The sequence below is a fragment of the Portunus trituberculatus genome, chromosome 4 (genome assembly GCF_017591435.1).
Source record: "Portunus trituberculatus isolate SZX2019 chromosome 4, ASM1759143v1, whole genome shotgun sequence".
NCBI lineage: Eukaryota > Metazoa > Arthropoda > Malacostraca > Decapoda > Portunidae > Portunus > Portunus trituberculatus.
The window spans coordinates 3,767,571-3,787,570 of NC_059258.1; the positions used below are offsets into that span (position 1 = coordinate 3,767,571).

Below are 20,000 nucleotides of genomic sequence, written 5' to 3' on the forward strand. Positions count from 1 at the left end.
CATAATTTCCTTCATTCATACAGATAGACTACAAACACACATACGCACATCATTTCATTCATACATAATATCATACAAGGAATTTTTAAGTCTTCATACATTTAAAAATATTCATACTTCATATACATATTACATTCATACAAAGAGATGTTGTATACATCACTTATACATAGAAAGAGATAATAAATGACTCATTCTGAAGTATACATAAAAACATACATATTCTACAACTATACACTCATTCATACTTATACATTGTAAATATCACACACACACACACACACACACACACACACACACACACACACACACACACACACACACACACACACACACAGGAAAGAGTTATACTTGCATTCATATTTATACATACACATAATCCCTCTTCTATACATAGGAAACAGATATACATATACTACAACACTCATACACTCATACACACCACAGTTAAACCACAAAAAATCATTCACACACACACACACACACACACACACACACACACACACACACACATAGCATACTATTTACACGTCGTTTCTTGTATGAATAACCTTTTGTATATGATCTAAATCTGTGTTTATGTATATTATTGTAAACTTATGGAAGTAGTTTTTGAGATATTAAAGTACACACACACACACACACACACACACACACACACACACACACACACACACACACACACACACACACACACACACACACTAACAGTTTGTCACTAACACCATTACTAACAGGAGAAGATTTGGTAGTGGTATAGAAATGCTCCCACTTGTCTGCATTGCTGCCGGCTCCTCTGCTGCTGAGAGAGAGAGAGAGAGAGAGAGAGAGAGAGAGAGAGAGAGAGGGAGAGGGAGAGGGAAAGATGAGACAGAATGGAAAATAAAAAGAGGAGGGAAGGAGAGAGAATGAGGAAATAGAATAGAAATGAGATGGAGAGAGAGAGAGAGAGAGAGAGAGAGAGAGAGAGAGAGAGAGAGAGAATATTATTAATTGCCTCAGTTTTATGTATTTTCCAATTGAATTATTAATATTACTCTCATTATTATTATTATTGTTATTGTTGTTATTGTTATTGTTATTGTTATTGTTGTCTGTTTGTTTATCATTTGTTTTCCCTTGTAGTCTTGTCTTTATCAGTCTTTATCTTTTAACCGTCTCTCTATCTATCTATCTATCTATTTATCCATTTATTAAACACTCACTCGCTCTTTCTATCTATTCATTTACCTATCTATCCATTCACCACCCAACCACATCACACACACACACACACACACACACACACACACACACACACACACACTTACTCTACCCTTCCTTATCGTCCTATATTCTCCCTGGTTTACTCTCCCTTCCTTATCTACATTCTTTATCGTCCTTATCTAACCACCTCCTCTTCATTCATTCCTTTAGTCCTTCCTTTCTTCCTACTTTTCCTTCCATCTATCCCTTCCTATTCTTCCATTCCTCCTCATCTATCTGCTTTCTTTCTTTCTTCCTCATTCCTTCCTTCCTTCTTCCTCCCTCCCTCCTTCCCAGCACGTACCCTTAAAAACATGCACGTCTATGGCAGCGCGGCGTGTGTTGGAGGGCGCACACTGGTATCGGCCGGAGTGCCCCAGGGTCGCTCGCTGAACTAGGAGGCTGGACACTGCTCGCTCTCCCTGCTGCCTCACATCCACCCTCACACTCCCGTCACTCTCGTAGTTAATTACCTGTGAGGGGTGAGGGTGAGGTGGTGGGAGAGGGAAGGGATGGGAAGGGGTAAGGGAGGGTGTGGTGAGTGGGAGAGAGAGAGAGAGTGGGTGGAGTGAGTGAAAATTAGTGTTTAGTGTTTTTTTGTTGTTGTTGTTGTTGTTGTTGTTGGTGGTGGTGGTGGTGGTGGTGGTGGTGGTGGTATTGTTTTTATTATTATTATTGTTGTTGTCGTAGTGTTGAGAAAATGTCAAAACAAAAGCGCACTCACGCACGCACACACACACACACACACACACACACACACACACACACACACACACACACACACACACACACACACACACACACACACACACACTAATCAGCCTCACCTGTCCTTTGCGGTACCAGAAGATGTACTCCGGTGCGGCGGGGCTGGGGTACACAACACAGGTGAGGTTCAGTGGTCCCCCGGCGTGAGTGTACAGCTCGGGGGAGTGAAGGATGCTGGCACGGGGCACTGCAGAGAGAGAGAGAGAGAGAGAGAGAGAGAGAGAGAGAGAGAGAGAGAGAGAGAGAGAGAGGAAAAAATATTAATCGTTTATTAGTTTACAGCAAATGAGATGGTTTTCATTATGATTCCTCGTGTGTATGTGTGTGTGTCTGTGTGTGTGTGTGTGTGTGTGTGTGTGTGTGTGTGTGTGTGTGTGTGTGTGTGTGTGTGTGTGTGTGTGTGTGTGTGTGTGTGTGTGTGTGTGTGTGTGTGTGTGTGCGTAGAGGGAAGGAAGGAGAGGAAGTAAATTAACGAAGGAACAAATTAGATTATATCGACCAATTATATTTGTTGCTGGCAGAATTGTGAGAGAGAGAGAGAGAGAGAGAGAGAGAGAGAGAGAGAGAGAGAGAGAGATCTTCCCTTCCTCTCCTTCATTGTGTTTAAAGCGTCATTACTCTTCTTAAATGTAAGGCAGAAAGAAGGAATGCCACCTCTCCTTCATTCCTTCCTTCATTCCTTCTTTCATTCCTTCCATCCTTCCTTCATTGTTTCCTTCCCTCCTTCCTTCCTTTCTTTCCTTCCTTCCTTTCTTTCTTCCTTCCTTCCTTCCTTCCTTCCTTCCTTCCTTCCTTCTTTCCCTTCCTTCCATCCTTCCTTCATTGTTTTTCCTCCTTCCTTCCTTTTTTCCCTTCCTTCCTTCCTTCCTTTCTTTCTTTCTTTCTTTCTTTCTTTCTTTCCTTCCTTCCTTCCTTCCTTATCTACTTCCTTTCTTCTTATCTCCCCTCTCTCCCTCCTTCCTTTCATTCATTTTTCCTTCCTTCCTTCCTTCCTTCCTTCCTTCCTTCCTTCCTTTCCTTTCCTTCCTTTCTCTCCTTCCTCCCTCCTTCCTGACCTAACTGCTTTCTTCCCTTCTGTCCTCCCTCCTTCCTCCTTTCTTCCTTCCTTCCTTCCTTCCTTCTTCCTTCTCTCCTTTCCGTTCCTTCCCCTTCCTCTCAATCTTTCTTCATTATTTCATTTACTTCATTCGTTCCTGTATTGAAGTAAAGATGGATAAAAGAAAATGACAAACTATTAATTAAAGAAGAAAATTAAGAATATACATAAATTTTCTCCTCCATTGAAATATTAATAAGTGAATATGATAAATGAATGAATAAATAAACTGTGACTGGAAATTAAACAAAGAAAATGGTGAGGGGGGTTGCAGAATGAAGAAAATGGTGAGAGGGGTCGGAAATTAAAGAAAATGGTGAAGGAGTCGGAAATGAAAGAAAATGGTGAAGGGGGTCGGAAATGAAAGAAAATGGTGAGGGGGTCGCAAAATAAAGAAAATGGTGAGAGGGTCGGAAATTAAAGAAAATGGTGAGGGGTCGGAAATTAAAGAAAATGGTGAGGGGGGTTGCAGAATGAAGAAAATGGTGAGGGGGTCGGAAATGAAAGAAAATGGTGAAGGGGTCGGAAAATAAAGAAAATGGTGAGGGGGGTTGCAGAATTAAGAAAATGGTGAGAGGGGTCGGAAATGAAAGAAAATGGTGAAGGGGTCGAAAATTAAAGAAAATGGTAAGGGGGGTTGCAGAATGAAGAAAATGGTGAAGGGGTCGGAAATTAAAGAAAATGGTGAGGGGGGTTGCAGAATGAAGAAAATGGTGAAGGGGGTCGGAAATTAAAGAAAATGGTGAGGGGGGTTGCAGATTAAAGAAAATGGTGAGAGGGGTCGGAAATTAAAGAAAATGGTGAGAGGGTCGCAAATTAAAGAAAATGGTGAAGGGGGCAAAAATAAAGAAAATGGTGAGGGGGTCGCAAAAAGAAAAGAAAATGGTGATGGGGATTTCTCTCAAAAAAAAAAAAAATGGTGAAGGGGTTTCTCGCAAAAAAAAAAAAAAAAAAAGAAAATGGTGATGGAGGTTGTCGCAATAAAAAAAAAATGGTGAGGAGGTTGTCGCAAAAAAAAAAAAAAGAAAATGGTGATGGAGGTTGTCGCAAAAAAAAAAAAAAAAATGGGTTTCTCGCAAAAAAAAAAAAAAAAAAACTAGAAAATAAATCAAAAACCCTTCAGTAACATGCATAGTTTATAAATCACGTAAAAAAAAAAACGAAAAAAAAACGAAAAACGAAAAAAAAAAACATGAAAATAAGGAAAAAAAAAATAGAAATATATTGAATAATTAATACTTGGTACACATGATAATAATTTGTGGCCTTCCAGTGGCAATTCATTTTTTTATCTGTTTATAATTGACAGCGTTCCTGGAATGAAATGATCTCTTTGTCAAAAAAATATGTAAATTAACAAAAAAACGACCTGGAATCCTTATTTATTTATTTTATTCTAAGTAGGTCACGATATTTATTATGGAAATTGAGGGAAATATTACTCTTTCCCATTAAAGTAAAGGACAGGGAATGGAAAGGAGGAGAATAAAGGAGAAGAAGCAAAGAACGTGTTTAGAAGAAGGCGGATATAGAAGAGGAGAAGAAGGAGAAGGAAAGTGTTTAGAAGAGGGAACAGGGAGGAGATGAGAAGGAGGAAGGAGAATATTTAGAAGAGGGAACAGGAGGAATGTGGATAAAGGAGAGGAGAAGGGAGGTGTTTAGAAGAAGGAACAAGAAGGAGATGAATAAAGGAGAATGAGGAAGGAGAATATATAGAAGAGGGAACAGGAAGGAGGAGAATAAAGGAGAGGAGAAGGAGAATGTTTAGAAGAGGGAACAGGAGGAATGCGGATAAAGGAGATAAGAAGGAGGAAGGAGAATATATAGAAGAGGGAACAGGAAGGAGGAGAATAAAGGAGATGAGAAGGAAAATGTTTAGAAGAGGGGAACAGGAGGAATGCGGATAAAGGAGAGGAGAAGAATATAAAGAGGAAGGAACAAGAAAGAGGCGAATAAAGAAGATGAGGAAAGTATTTAGAAGAAGGAACAGGAAGGGGAATAAAGGAGAATAGAAGGAAGATAGAAAATGGAATGAGAGGAGGAAGGATAAATGGAGGAAAAAAGGGAAGTGTTTAGAAGAGGAACAGAAAGGAAGCGAATAAATGAGAGATGAAGGATAGAGAAGAAGAAGGAAGTGGATAAAGGAGAGGAGAAGAAGTAAAAGCAAAGTGTTTAGAAGAAGGAATGAGATGGAGAAGGATAAAGAAGATAAAAAGGAAGAAGGAATAAAGGAGAGAATTGAAATATTTACCTCCATTAACAAAAGAGCATCAATAACAGAAACAACAACAAAAACAATAACAACAAAAATAATAAGAACAATAACAATAAGAAAAATAAATAATTGTAAAAATATATGAGACAAAGAATAGAAAATTGTGTTAATGAAGAAAGTTTTAAGGAAAAGTTTTGTTCCAGTGAAAGAGAAAATGGGAAAATGTTATAACTTCAGATAGTCAGGAAAATATCATTCTTGTATCAATAAAAGAGAAAACTGGGTTGATTTTCTTTATGCAGAGGGAAATTAACCCCTTCAGTATTGGGACACATTTTTACCTTGAGATTTGTGGACCATTAGACCATTTTATTGACATTAGGAAGGGTCTATGGAGGTCACAAGATTAATGGCCACAGTCCTCACTATTTTAACCCCTTCAGTACTGGAACACATTTTTACTCTGAGATTTGTGTACCATTAGACCATTTTATTGACATTAGGAAGGGTTTATGGAGGTCAGAAGATTAATGGCAACAGTCTCCACTATTTTAACCCCTTCAGTACTGGGACACATTTTTACCTTGAGATTTGTGGACCATTAGACCATTTTATTGACATTAGAAAGGGTTTATGGAGGTCAAAAGATTAATGGCAACAGTCTCCACTATTTTAACCCCTTCAGTACTGGGACACATTTTTGCCTTGAGATTTATGGACCATTACACCATTTTATTGACATTAGGAAGGGTTTATGAAGGTCAGAAGATTAATGGCCAAAGTCTTCACTATTTTAACCCCTTCAGTACTGGGACACATTTTTACCTTGAGATTTATGGACCATTAGACCATTTTATTGACAATTAGGAAGGGTCTATTGGAAGTCAGAAGGTTGATGGAGAAAATTAAACGTTTTGAATTTATGAAGGAAAAGAAAAAAGATCAATGAAGGAGACAATTGGAATGAAAGGCTTTGAAGAGAAGGAAATCAAGGAAATGACAACAACAACAGAGAAGAAAAGGAGAATGAAAAGCTAATGGTAAAAATGTAATAGGCAAAGAGACAGACTTCCATAACAAGAAGGGAAGGAAAAGTTTTGAATCAGTGAAGGAAAAGAAAGAAAATGGACAAACAAAGAGAGAGAGAGAGAGAGAGAGAGAGAGAGAGAGAGAGAGAGAGAGAGAGAGAGAGAAAGACAGTAGCAATGAATGGGAAGGCCTAAGAGTGTGAGCAAGCATTGGGTGTCTTGATTAAAGCAAAACAAAGAAGAGAGAGAATGGAAAAAAGTGATGAAGAGGCGACTTTTTCCCTCGCCTGGTGACGTGAGCGGCGAGATAACAATGGCACCAAATTAATCACCACAACAGCACACGGGCGGGAATCACCAAAATATACCTGTTGTCGCTCTTAATCACCAGGTGTGTTGTTGTGAGCCATTGTTCATTCTAATTACTGGATCTTATTTTTGGTTCACTTTTGCTAATGTAGGAGGAGGAGGAGGAGGAGGAGGAGGAGGAGGAGGAAGGAAGGAAGAAGAGGAGGACGGAGAGAAGGAAGAAGAGAATGGAGAATAGAAGGAGGAAGAGAAAAGGGAGAAGAAAGGAAGGAAATGGAGGAAAAAAGGAGGATTATGGAAGGAGAGGGAGGAGGAAGACAAGGAAGAAGAGGAGGTAGAGGAGGGAGAGGAGGAGGAAAAGAGAGAAAAAAGGAGGAAGGAAGAAGGAAGAAGAGGAGGGAGAGAAAAAGGAGGAGAAAGAAGAAGAGAGAGGAGGAGGAGGAGGAGGAGGAGGAGGAGGAGGAGGAGGAGGAGGAGGACGGAATGTGTGTTAATGAAATAAATGACAATGATGGTGATTAGAAGGAGGAGGAAGAAGAGGAGGCGGAGGAAGATGGAATATTTGTGAATGAAATAGATGATGATGACGATGATGATGATTAAGAGGAGGAGGAGGAGGAGGAGGAGGAGGAGGAGGTTGGATAAATAGGATAAAATGTGAGTTAATGAAAAAGATAATAATGAGGATGATGAAGATGAGGAGGAGGAAGAAGACAAGGAGGAGAATGGAAGAAGAGGAGGAAAAACGGAGAAGGAGGAGAAGAAGAATGACGATAAAATGTGCGTAATTGGAAAAAGATAAGGAAAAGGAAGACGAGGAGTAGGAAGAAGAAGAAAAGAAGAAGAAGAAGAAGAAGAAGAAGAAAAGGAAGAGGAGGAGCAGAAAGAGTGAATGAATAAAACAAACTAGATGGAAATATTAATACTGAATCACAGAGCTTTTGAAAAATTAAACCCATTTCTTGATAGGATAGGTGAAGATAGGCAACCACATTTCACACTTTCACGAGTAGGCCTATAAGTCTTCTAATTGTGATAGGCTGAGGTATTTGTGGGCCATTTTCTGTCATTTGAAGGTAAGAATAGTGGTTTTTGAATGAGATACAGAAAAAGGGAATAAAGATGCGAGGTTGCCTTTTAATCAGCTGTGACGAAGGAAAGTGGAAAATAAAACGAAGGAAATTATGTGAAATGTTTGTGTGAAGGATTGAAGATGAAGGAAAAAAGGTTGTCTACTAATGCGCTTAAGTGTTTTGAGGAGTATTTAAAGATAGAAAAATATGTGATGAAGGAAGGTGCTTGTTTATCCTCTCTCTCTCTCTCTCTCTCTCTCTCTCTCTCTCTCTCTCTCTCTCTCTCTCTCTCTCTCTCTCTCTCTCTCTCTTATATATAGTACGGAGAAGCACAAACAAGAACGGAAAGAGAAATATAGTTTGTTTTTAAAATGGGAAAATGATGACGACCAGAGAGAGAGAGAGAGAGAGAGAGAGAGAGAGAGAGAGATTGAGGGAAAATCCTGTTTCTTGTCTTCACCTAAATAATTCTCTCTCTCTCTCTCTCTCTCTCTCTCTCTCTCTCTCTCTCTCTCTCTCTCTCTCTCTCTCTCTCTCTCTCTCTAACTTTCTTTATTTGTTTCTGTCTTTGTTTTAGTTGCTTTGGTTTATTTGTTGGTCCGTCTGTCTGTCTATCTAAACTCTCTCTCTCTCTCTCTCTCTCTCTCTCTCTCTCTCTCTCTCTCTCTCTCTCTCTCTCTCTCTCTCTCTCTCTCTCTCTCATCCCCTTCACTTCACCCTCTCCCTTGCAAAGACAAACACACTTGCCCTCTCTCACTACTCTATCTCCCTTTCTCTCTCTCTCTCTCTCTCTCTCTCTCTCTCTCTCTCTATCTCTATCTATATCTATCTATCAATTTATACCCTTTCTTTTCTCTCCTTTTTATTTCTCTCTTACTTTTTTTTTACTCTCCTAAAACGTACACCTTTACACACACACACACACACACACACACACACACACACACACAGACACCCACCCACAACACTGAGGCTAATGAGGAACCCCTGGTGGGCTTGGTGGACACTTGACACTCGTACAGGCCGGTGTCCCTCACTGTGGGCTGGCGGATCTGTAGCGTCCACTCGTTGGTGCCCTCTCTGTGCAGCGCCGAGAACCTGTGGTCGCTGGTGTAGGTGAAGGAGCCCACCGTCAGGATGTGTGTGTCCCGGTGGCGGATCCATGACACCTGTAGGGGAGGAAGGGGTCAGGTTAGGTCAGGGTTTGTTGGGAGGGGTGAGAGAAGGTCAGGTCAGAGGTTGGTGTGATTTGAGGTGAAGTAGGGTGGGGTGAGGGAAGGTCAGGTTGGGGTGAGGTGAGGTTGGTGTTACGTAGGATTAGATGTAGTGAGGTTGGGGTGAGGTGAGGTGAGGTGAGATTAGGTTGGTCTTAGGGTTAGTTCAGGTGAGGTGAAGTGAGGTGAGGTTGATTTTAGTCTTTGTTTGGTTAGGTTAGGTTAGGTGAGGTTAGATTACGTTAGGTGAGGTTAAGACAGGTTAGGGAAGTTAGGTTAGGTTAGGTGAAGTTAAGACAAGTTAGGTTTAAAATTTGTTTAGATTAAGTTCAGATAGCTTAGGTTAGGTTTCAGTATCCCTTTCTTGTTGAATATTGCTTTAAGTTAGGTTAGGTTAGGTTAAGTTAGGTTTCAATGCTCCTGTCTTATTAAATATTGCAATAAGTTAGGTTAGGTTAAGTTAGGTTTCAGTGCCCCTGTCTTCTTAAATATTGCAATAAGTTAGGTTAGGTTAGGTTTCAATGCCCCTGTCTTCTTAAATATTGGAATAAGTTAGGTTAGGTTAGGTTAAGTTAGGTTTCAGTGCCTTTGTCTTAAATATTACATTAAGTTAAAGCTGAGGTTAGGTTAGGAATCAGTGCCGCCTCTCGTTAAGTCTTTTAAGAGGAAGGTTTAAGACATTTGTCCCTGAATTTTGACTAACCATTAAGCTTTAAGAGAACTGCCAATCAAATGAACCTTTATTTTTATTTTATTTCATTTTTATTCACTTTTTTGGCTCATATAATCTTTAAGGGGACTGCCAATCAAATGAGCCTTTATTTTCTTATTTATTTTTTTTTTCATTTTATTTATTTTTTTGACTAATTCTTCTCATCTTTAAAGGAACTAGCAATCAAGTGAGCCTTTGTGTTTGCTGTTGCCCTTTGCCACCTTCCCCTCTTGCATGAAATAATATTGCGTGGAATTAAGTCATAGTTAAGTTAGTTGGGTTACAGATAGTTTAATTAAGGTAGGGTTAGTTAGGTTAGGTTTGGTTAGGATTGGATTGGTTAGGTTAAGTTAGGTTAGGTTCCAGTGCCCCTGTCTTGTTAAATACTGCAATGGGTGAGGCTTAAGTTAGAATTGTTAGGATAGGTTTAAGTTAAGTTGGTTAAGTTAGGTCTAGTTTCTTTTTTTTCTTTTTTTTTAGGTTAGGTTAGGTTTCAGCGCCTCTCTAGTTAAGTATTGTATTGAGTTTGGTTCAAGTTAGGGTAAGTTAGGTTAGGTTTGCTTAGGTTAGGTTAGGTTAGGTTAGGTTAGGTGTGGTTTGTGTTGAGTTCCTTTGGGTTAGGTTAGGTGTGGTTAGGTTAGGTTAGGTTAGGTTAGGTTAGGTTAGGTGTGGTTTGTGTTGAGTTAGGTTAGGTTAGGTTAGGTTAGGTTAGGTTAGGTTAGGTTAGGTTAGGTTAGGTTAGGTTAGGTGTGGTTTGTGTTGAGTTCCTTTGGGTTAGGTTAGGTTAGGTTAGGTTAGGTTAGGTTAGGTTAGGTGTGGTTTGTGTTGAGTTCCTTTGGGTTAGGTTAGGTTAGGTTAGGTTAGGTTAGGTGTGGTTTGTGTTAGGTTAGGTTAGGTTAGGTTAGGTTAGGTTAGGTTAGGTGTGGTTTGTGTTGAGTTCCTTTGGGTTAGGTTAGGTTAGGTTAGGTTAGGTTAGGTGTGGTTTGTGTTGAGTTCCTTAGGTTAGGTTAGGTTAGGTTAGGTTAGGTTAGGTTAGGTTAGGTTAGGTTAGGTGTGGTTTGTGTTGAGTTCCTTTGGGTTAGGTTAGGTTAGGTTAGGTTAGGTTAGGTTAGGTATGGTGTTGTTAGGTTGGTGTGGTTGTGTTAGGTTGTGGTTTGTGTTGAGTTCCTTTGGGTTAGGTTAGGTTAGGTTAGGTTAGGTTAGGTGTGGTTAGGATGAGTTAGGTTAGACTGAGTTTGTGTTGCCTTAGTGATGTTAGATTAGGTTAGGTGTGGTTTGTGTTGAGTTCCTTTGGGTCAGCTTTTATATTATTTCTCTTTATAGTTAGTTAACGTTATATTTGTTTACTATTATTGTTGATGTTTAATTGACGTCATTTCACAATAAGTTAGGTTGAATTAAGTTTGTGTTGCCTTAGTGATGTTAGATTAGGAATTCTACTTTATATTATTTTTCTTTATGGTTAGTTAACGTTATATTTGTTTACTATTATTGACAAAAACAAAGTGAGGTTTAGACATCAGATTTCACAATAAGTTAGGTTAAATTAAGTTTGTTTTAGCTTAGAGAGAATTAAATTACGAGTTTTATTTGACACTATTTTTCTTTATGGTAGATTAATGTTAATATTTGTTTACCATTTATAGACAAACGAAAAAAAATAGTGAGGTTTAGTTATCAATTTTCACAATGTTAGGTTAAATTAAGTTTGTTTTAGCTTGAGAGAATTAAATTTGTTTTATTTGACATTATTATTCCTTATGGTAGATTGACGTTATATTTGTTAAGTATTATTGAGTTTAGTTATCAATAAGTTAGATAAAGTTTGTCTTGCCTTAGTGAAATAAGATTGAGAACATTTATTTCACATTATTTTTCCTTATATTAGATTAACATTGAGTGAGTGTGTGTGTGTGTGTGTGTGTGTGTGTGTGTGTGTGTGTGTGTGTGTGTGTGTGTGTGTGTGTGTGTGTGTGTGTGTGTGTGTGGTGTGTGTGTGTGTGTGTGTGTGTGGTGTGTGTGTGTGTGTGAGTTAGACCGACATATACTCATAATACAATTCTTCACCTTCATTTCAAGTAATATTCTCTCTCTCTCTCTCTCTCTCTCTCTCTCTCTCTCTCTCTCTCTCTCTCTCTCTCTCTCTCTCTCTCTCTCTCTCTCTCTCTCTCTCTCGGGGTTGAATTTCGCCTCTCCTCCAGAAATTTGTCTTCCGAGAGAGGTTTTAACCTCTCTCGGGAGAGAGGAGGAGAAGGTTTAGGAGGAGGAGGAGGAGGAGGGAGGAAGGAAGGAGGCACGAAGTCTTGGATTTGTCACGAATTTCCTTGAGAGAGAGAGAGAGAGAGAGAGAGAGAGAGAGTAGTAGTAGTAGTAGTAGTAGTAGTAATCAATCGACCTACAATAACTACTACTACTACTACTATTAGTACTACTACTACTACTACTACTACTACTACTACTACTACTACTACTACTACTACTACTACTACTACTACTACTACTACTATTACTACTACTACTACTAATAATAATAATAATAATAATAATAATAATAATAATAATAAAATTTGCGTGATATAATTAATGGAAGACAAATAAATAAAGTAAATAAACTGCTCTCTCTCTCTCTCTCTCTCTCTCTCTCTCTCTCTCTCTCTCTCTCTCTCTCTCTCTCTCTCTCTCTCTCTCTCTCTCTCTCCATCCCTTCTCTAGTTTCCTCTACCTCTCTCATCCCTCTCAATATCCTCCTCCTCCTCCTCCTCCTCCTCCTCCTCCTCCTCCTCCTCCTCCTCCTCCTCCTCCTCCTCTTCAGTAACTTTAGCCTCTATCGCCGTGGACAAGAGGGATCGCTTCACATTGTTTCGTTCAGTTTCAAAGCGTTTCGTGGTTTTCTCTTATTGATTCACCTCCCTTGGGTCTGCCTCGGTTACTTTAGCGTAGGTTAGGTTAGGTTAGGTTATTCTCTCTCTCTCTCTCTCTCTCTCTCTCTCTCTCTCTCTAGTTAGGAAGGTTAGGTTAATTTGTTGTGTCTCTTTTCATTTTCTTTGTTTATTTAATTTGTTTAAGTTGCATTACGTTCTTTTTTTTCTCTTTTTTTATTGTTTGTTTATTTATTCTGTCTGTCCATCTTTCTTTTTTATTTTTTCAGTATAGTTAAGATCAAGTTTTCATTACAATTTTTTTTCTTTTTTTATTACGTTTCTTTTTTTTTTATTTGTCTTTTTGTATGGTAGAGTTATGTTACAATTTTTCTCTTTTATTTTATTTGTGTATTAATTTCTCCATTTTTTTTTTTTAGGGGGTGTATAGTTAGATTAAGTTGAGTTAGGTTATCTTTTATTTCCTTTCAAGTTACGTAGATTAAGTTAGCATTAGTTACGGTGTGTTAGTTAGTCCAGGGCTAGATAAGGAAAAGGTAAGTTAGGGTCAAGGTTTATTAAGATTAGTTAGGTTAGGTTAGGTTAAGTTAAGTTACTATGTGTTTAGATCGCCTTGGTAATTCAATAAAAGGTTAGGTTAGGTTAAGTTAGGTTAAGTTACTATGTGTTTAGATTGCCTTGGTAATTCAATAAAAAAGACTGTATTGCGTTAGGTTAGGTCAGGCTGTGTTGCATAAATTCAGGCTGTGTTGTATTAAGTCAGGCTGTGTTACGTAAGTCAGGCTGTATTGGGTTAGGTGAGACTGTTACATTAGATGAGGCTGTGTTTCATTAGGTCAAGCTGTGTTGCATGAGGTGAGCTGTGTTACTATTTGGTGAAGTCAGCCTGTGTTACATTAAGTCAGACTATTAGGTTAGGTCAGGCCGTATTAGACCAGGTCAGCCTGTGTTGAGTGAGGTGAGGTGCAGGTCAGGGTGTGTTGGTGAAGGCTGGGCAGGACAGGGTGTGCTGGCCTGTGGTGAGGTGCAGGACAGGGTGCGTTGGTGAAGGCTGGGCAGGACAGGGGGTGTGTTGGCCTGTATGGTGGGTGCAGGTGAGTGTGTGCTGGTGAAGGGTGGGCAGGGCAGGGTGTGTTGGTGAAGGCTGGGCAGGACAGGACAGGACAGGGCAGGGTGGGCAGGACAGGACAGGGCAGGGCAGGGTGTGTTGGTGAAGGCTGGGCAGGACAGGACAGGGCAGGGCAGGGTGTGTTGGTGAAGGGTGGGCAGGACAGGACAGGGCAGGGCAGGGTGTGTTGGTGAAGGGTGGGCAGGACAGGACAGGGCAGGGCAGGGTGGGCAGGACAGGACAGGGCAGGGCAGGGTGTGTTGGTGAAGGGTGGGCAGGACAGGACAGGACAGGGCAGGGTGTGTTGGCCTGTGTGGTGGTGTGCAGGTCGCGGCCAAGATTGGGGAAGTTCTTATATCAATCTGGCGGGGCAATTAATTCTCTTCTTGACTTGTAAGTTGGTGCGGCAAAAGTTTAATTTGATGCTCTTCCTGTTACATCGCCGGTACGATAATCCTGCTAAGTGTACGATAACTTCTCTCCAGTACTGCACCATGACTTTGTTCCACGTACGATAACCTTTAGAATGTGTACGATATCTTTTTTTTAGTACGATAATCTTTTTTTAGAGTACGATAATTGTTCTCCATGTATAATAATCTTTAGAAAGTGTACGATATAATTTTTTACTACTATTTTTACTATTGTTTTTGGGGATATGCGATTATTTCATTAGTACGATAATTGTTTTCCATGTACGATAACCTTTATTTTTTACTACTACGATAACCTATTGTTTTCGGGAATATGCGATTAATTTTTCTACATGTACGATAGAATTTCAAACGTGTACGATGGTTCTTTTTTTACTTACAAGTACGATAACCTTTTTTTTTAGTGTACGATATCTATTCTGGATGTACGATATCTTATTTTTACTAGTACGATAACTTTTTTTTTTTTTTGTATATGGTCTTGCACGTACGATAATCTTGAGAACCTGTACGATATTGCTTTTTTTTCCAAGTACTTTAACCTTTTTAGAGGAACGAATGCCTGTTTTTGATGTACGATACTTTTTTTTTTTCTCCACATTCGGTAACCATTCCGTGCCGTGTGAGATGACGTTGGTGAGAATGGAGTACCACCTCTTCTATATCCATCCAACTCTTAACTACATCCTCCATCTTCTCTCTTCCCGCCATCCATGTACTTCACCCTCTGTCTCCCTCGTGCCTTCTTCCCCTCAGTCATCCCCAAGAGGCTGTCTCTCTCTCTTCACCATCACACCTCAAAGCATGTCCCAAATACCTAAAGTGTACGATATTTTTTCCTCACAAGTACGATAACTTTCTTTTTTGGTGTACGATCTTTCTGCCACGTTCGATATATTTTTTTTTTATACCATGTGGGCTTTTCACGGGAATTTCTGGGCTAAAGGGATATTTTTGTGGTACCTTCTATCGTTGCCCCGAGTGAGGAAGCCCAACCTGCACTCTGACCGTGGACAGGATTCGAACCCGTGCGCTTGGAGATCCGTCGGAGCCCAAAGCACGCATGGTTCCACTGTATCACGGCGCACCCCTCTTTCTAGCGTGGACGATGTTGTTGTTGTTGTTGTTGTTGTTGTTGTTGTTGATGTTGTAAGTACGATATTTATGACATACAATATTTTTCTCCTGCATTTTTTTTTTTTTTTTTTTTTTTTGTTGTTTTTTTGCATTTTCTATTTTTTTGTAGTCTTATTTATTTATTCTTTATTTCCCCATTTTCCTTAGTGTTATTTATTCCTTTTTTTTTTTTTAACATAATTCCACACACGTTCATTTTATTTCATTGTTTTTCGTTCATTAACTTTTATTTGGGCGTAGAATTCCCTGTTTTCCATTTTTCTATTTATTTATTTTAGTGTGTCGAAATAATCTGTTATAAATACACAATACATTACATTTTATTTTTCATTTCTATCATTTTCTATTTTTTTTTCCTATTTTCTTTTCTTTTCATTTTTCCTGATACAAGAATTTCTATATAACGTGAATATTAACCTTTTATTCATTATTTCTTCTATTTTATTAGATTTATTTATTATTTTCCTTTCTTCTTCCTTTTATTTTCATTTTCATTTCATTTTCATCTGTTTCTCTTTTCATGTTTGGAAGAAAAACAAACAACAACAAAATCATTCTCGTATTTTCAACATTAATTTTCCACATTTTGAAGTTGAATTATGGGAAAGTTATCTGCTCAACACACACACACACACACACACACACACACACACACACACACACACACACACACACACACACACACACACACACACACACACACACAATGCTTTTCTTTCTGTGTGTTTTATATCGTGTTTTCTCTCTCTCTCTCTCTCTCTCTCTCTCTCTCTCTCTCTCTCTCTCTCTCTCTCTCTCTCTCTCTCTCTCTCTCTCTCTCTCTCTCTCTCTCTCTCTCTCGTCTTCTTCCTTTCTTCTCAAAACACAAGGCAAGTTTACGAGTCAAATTTGGCGTGTTAGTACGAGGAGGAGGAGGAGGAGGAGGAGGAGGAGGAGGAGGGAGGTAAAAAGAGGAGGAAACATAAATAGATAAATGAGAAAGAGGAGTAGGAAGAGGAGAAGAAAAGAAAGGTAGAAGGGAAGAGAGATGGAATAAGATAGTGAAGAAGAAGAAGAAGAAGAAGAAGAAGAAGAAGAAGAAGAAAAGAGAAAAAAAATTGAAAAGAAAAAGAAGTAGAGCGAAGAAGAAGGAAGAAGAGGAAGAGGAGGAGGAGGAGGAGGAGGAGGAGGAGGAGGAGGAGGAGGAGGAGGAGGAGAGAGGAAGAGAAGAAAAGAAAAAAACATCACATGAAAACTAAAAAAAAAAATAGAAAAGACCAGGAGGAAGGAAGAAGAGGAGGAGGAGGAGGAGGGGGAGGAGGAGGAGGAAAAGGAGGAGGAGGAGAAGGAAAAGGAAGAAGAGGAGAAGGAGAAAAAAGAGGAGGGAAAGAAGCAACAACAACAACAACAACAACAACAACACGTAAAAAAAACGCAAGGAGGAGAAGGGGAAGAGGAGGAGGAGGGAGGAGGACGAGGAGGAGGAGGAGGAGGAGGAGGAGGAGGAGGAGGAGGAGGAGGAGGAGGAGCAAAATCAAGGAAAAAGATGAAAAATACTAGGAGGAGAGGAAGAAGAAAAAAAAGAGGAGGAGGAGGAGGAGGAGGAGGAGGAGGAGGAGGAGGAGGAGGAGGAGGAGGAGGAGCAAAGCAAACAACAGCAAAATCAAGGAAAAAAATGAAAAATACTAGGAGAGGAAGGAGAAGAAGAAGAAGAAGAGGAGGAGGAGGAGGAGGAGGAGGAGGAGGAGGAGGAGGAGGAGGAGGAGGAGGAGACTAATATGTTACCTCCACTGCCTAACAAGGAGGAGAGGGGCGATATATGAACAACCAATCAGGAAGCAGGATTTCAGTCCCTCCCTTGAACTTCAGCCAATGAGAATCCACCTTTTGTTTCGTTATCGAGTGTGGACGCAATCATTCTCTCTCTCTCTCTCTCTCTCTCTCTCTCTCTCTCTCTCTCTCTCTCTCTCTCTCTCTCTCTCTCTCTTTCATTCATATATTGGTTTTCATGTTTCTATTAATCGATCGAAGGTTCTCATGTCTCTCTCTCTCTCTCTCTCTCTCTCTCTCTCTCTCTCTCTCTCTCTCTCTCTCTCTCTCTCTCTCTCTCTCTCTCTCTCTCTCTGTATCTATTTGTTTATCTATTTATTTGTTTGTTTATTAATCTATCTATGTCTAAACTTCTCTCATCCTTCATCCTCTCTCTCTCTCTCTCTCTCTCTCTCTCTCTCTCTCTCTCTCTCTCTCTCTCTCCATTGGGTATATAGTGAGACCATTCCGTGCCAGGCGATAGAAAACAAGCACTCGCACGAAAAAAGACGAAACTATTTGGCACTATAGGGAATATTAGTCCTGTTTTTCATATTATTTCATTTGTATTCGTTCAATTTGCCTGATTTCCACGATTTGGTTGGGTTGTTTATTAGATTTTACGAAAGATTGAGTCCAGGTGAAAATTTTTGGTACTAATGTGAGTGTTTAAGTGAGTTTTTCATATTGTTTCACTTACTGTTGTTTAATTTGGTGCTTTTTTTTTTTTTGTTTCATTTCAGGACAGTGAGTGAAGGAGGACGAAACTTTCTGGATCTGCACGGGATTGGTGAGTGTGTGTGTCTCTTTGTTTCATTAATCGTCGCTCATTTGCCTTGTGTCTCTCTTGTTTCATCAATCACTGTTAATTTCCCTTATTTTATCTATTTTTATTTATGTCCACGTGTGTATTATCTATTCAATTGTGTATCTGCTTGCTTATTCATCTATTTTGTTCATTCATTCATTCATCCACTCATTTGTATTTGTGTTCAAGTCTTGTATCTCTTTATTTATTTATTTATTTATCTATCTATCTATTCATTCATTTATTCGTCTATTTACGTATTTATTTTATTTGCTTATTCATTTATTTATTCATTTATTCAGTTATTTATGTATTTATCTTCACTATTTCTTGACATGCAGCGGGAGAATTTTCAGTATATCACAAACCTCGTACATTAATTACCAAAGTATCGTACATTTCTTTATTTTATTTACCTATCTATTTATTTATTGGCGTATCTATTATATTTTCACTATATATTGACACACAGGAGGAGTATTGGCATAGTAAGACAAACTCGTACTGCAATTACTAAACTCTCGTACATTTCTTGGCTCGTATTCCTAACTTAACCTTATCTAACCAACGCTCGTATCCTCAAACTCTCCTGCGCTTCACCTCCGCTATTTCAAAAGGCTTTACTTAAATTTACACGATTTTTTTAAGGTTTTTTTTATGTTTTAAGAGGCAGAGCGACAAGATTGTATAAACAGTTGTAGTGAGAGAATAGTGGGCTTTTAAGGGCGTTTGTATAGTTCTAGAGCCAGAGTGACACCAGAGCCAGAGAGAACAAAAGACTAACCTTTGTACATTACGTATATTCCACATTTACTCTCTGCTTTCCGCGTCCTTAATCCTGGGAAGGGAGAGCGAAGAGGGAGGGAGGGAGAGAGAAAGTGAGGGAGAGTGTTGTGGATGGAGAAACACTCTTGAAAACCTCTTGGAAAACACTCGTGGTATCTGAAGCGTTTTCAAAGGCATTTTTATGGTTCTAGAGGCAGAGTGACAAGATTTCTACATTATTAATTGGAGAAACACTCTTGAAAACCACGCTAATCATCTCTGTGGCCTTGGAAAACACTAATCTAACCTAACCTAACTTAACTTTGACTCCCTCGTTATGAAATAGGACAAGACGTGGAAGGGAACTAAGGAAATGTGGAAATGAGTCTTGCTGTGTGGGTCTTGATATTTTGGATGCATCGTGTGTAGAAAGTGATGTGTTTGTCATGTTCCCCTCGCCTCCTGTTAATGGGATGGGCGACGATGGAAGGGAAAAAAAAATCATGAAAGGAGAGATGCAGGAAAGTTAATGAAGGATAAAAGTGGAGGAAAGTGATTGAAGGAATGTCAGTGAGGAAGGAAAAAGGGAAAAAAGGGAATGAAGGAGAGAAAATGAATGAAACTGAATGAAAAAAGGTTAATGAATGATAAAAGAAGAGGAAAGTGAATGAAGGAAATGAATGAGGAAAATGAAGGAAAATACTGTAAACTGAATGAAATTGAATGAAGGGAAGTGAAGGAAGGAAAGCGAATGAAGGAAAATAATCTGTGTAAGTGAATGAAGGAGAGTGAAAGAAGGAAAGTGAATGAAAAAGTTAATAAAGAAAATGAATAAGGAAAAATATTGAAGGAAGGAAATTGAATGAAGGAAAGTAAATGAAAGTCACTTAATGAAGGAAAACGAATGAAGGAAACTAGGAAAATAATGTCAACTGTATGAGTGAATGCAAGGAGTGAATGAAGGAAACTTAGTGAAGGAAACTGAATGAAGGACATATTGCAGGATTGTTTGTAATGTTTGTCTTTACTCTGATTTCATTTCTTTCTTTTTTTCATTTTCTTTCATTGAGTTGTCTTCATTTACTCTCCTCAATGTCCTTCGTTTTTCCTTCTTCTTTCCTCCTTCCTTGATTTTCCTTCATTGACTTTCCTTCATTCAAAAAAAAAAAAAAAAAAAAAATTAATGAAATAAGTCACAATTTTTCTAACAAATAAGTAAAGGAAAAACAAAAATAGATAAGGAAAAAACAAACACAAAAATAAATCATTAAATACGTGACATGATTTCTCTAATATAAATAAAAAAAAAAGAAAGAAAAAACTATAAAGAACCATCACACAAGTTTTTTTTTCTTTATACGTTCAAAATCCCTAAAAAAAAAACATACATACATACATACATACATACATACATATTTTTC

The 20,000-nt window shown here is 38.9% G+C and overlaps 1 pseudogene; it reads right to left on the bottom strand.

Annotated features, from left to right (window-relative positions):
* The window catches only part of LOC123511641, a 42,553-nt pseudogene that overhangs the window by 188 nt on the left and 22,365 nt on the right, over positions 1–20,000 (bottom strand).